Raw genomic sequence first — 1,545 nt, 5'->3', positions numbered from 1 at the left:
CTTCTACAGCTAATGCCTTAGCTCCTCCTCAGTTTCACCAAACCAGACTGTCATCTTCATAACACAGGTTGCTGATGAGTCTTCCTCTAATCCTGATGTCACAGTCCTCCTCATAAAGTCCAGCTTCCCAATTGATCTGTTCTGCATATAAATTGAAAAGCTATGGAGATAGGATACATCCCTAGGGAACACCTTCCTTATTTTAAACCATGCAGTGTTTCTTTGCTCTGTTTTGATAAATGCCTCCTGGTTCAAATACATGTTTCACATAAGCACTATCAAATTTTCTGGGATTCCCATTCCTCTCAAGGTTAGCCAAAACTTGTTGTAAGCCAAACAGTCAAATGCCTTTGCATAGTCAATGAAACCCTGATAGACATTCCTCTGATACTGTCTGCTTTCAGCTAAGTTTCAACTAACTGGGTTTACATGTTACTTTTTAAATCTCCATTTTCTTATGAGATTAGTAACACCTAGCTAGCTCTTAGTCCAATAACCAACATAATGATAAACAGAAAAAGAAAAGATTGACATTGTCAAGGATTTAATTTTACTTAGATCCATCCACAATTGGACCCAATGAAGTAGCAGTCAAGAAAGCAAACTAAGTATTATAGAGGGAAGGTCTACTGCAAAGGAGCTCCTTAAAGTGCTAAAGAGCAAGGATGTCACATTGAGGAGTAAGGTGGGCCTGCATCAAGCCATGGTCTTTTCAATTGCTTCATATGCATATAAAAAGTTTTGTAATAAATAAGGTAGATTGTAGAATCTATGCCTTTGAGTTGAGGTGTGTTGACTAAGCATATTGAATAGACCACAAACTGTCAAAAGAACAAGTAAATCTCTGTTGAAAGAAGTGCAGTCAGAGTGACTCTTAATGGCAAGAATAGTAAGCCTTTGTCTCATACATTTTATGCACGTTATCAGGGGAGTTCAAGGAGCTCTGATAGCCTAGTGGTAAGGAGTTGTGCTGTCAACCCAAAGGCTTCAAATCTACCAGCTTCTCTTCAGGAGAAAAATGGGCAATCTCATCCTGTGTGATTACTACCTGTAAAAATACATTTGAAGGTCAACTATAAGTCTGTTTTGACTTGATGGTACACAACAACAACAAAAACATTGGGAGAGTTCAATCTTTGGCAAAGATATAAAGCTTGGCAAAATAGTAGTAGTTGTTTTTATTGTTAGGGGCCACTGAGTTGAGTATAGTCACAACAAGTGTGAGGATGGCACATGATAGGACAAGGTTCAGATCCTCTAACTTCCTATAACACATTAGAACACATTGCAGCAGTCACCGTGTCAGTCCACCTGGTTGAGGGTCTTCCTCTCCCTTGCTGACCCTCTGCCCTTCCAAGCATCATGTTCCTCTCTAAGGAATAGCCTCTCCTAGCAACATGCCCGAGGTGTGTGAGGTGAAGCCTCATCGTTCTTGTCTCCAAAGAGCACTCTGGCTGCACCCTGTCCAAGACCTGTTTATCTGTTCTTTTGTCAGTCCTTGGGATATTCAGTGCTCTTCTCCAACACCACAACTCAGAGACTTCA

Source organism: Elephantulus edwardii, unplaced genomic scaffold, assembly GCF_000299155.1.
Source record: "Elephantulus edwardii isolate Elephantulus edwardi_28Jun2011 unplaced genomic scaffold, EleEdw1.0 scaffold00220, whole genome shotgun sequence".
NCBI lineage: Eukaryota > Metazoa > Chordata > Mammalia > Macroscelidea > Macroscelididae > Elephantulus > Elephantulus edwardii.
This window is presented reverse-complemented; position numbering follows the sequence as displayed.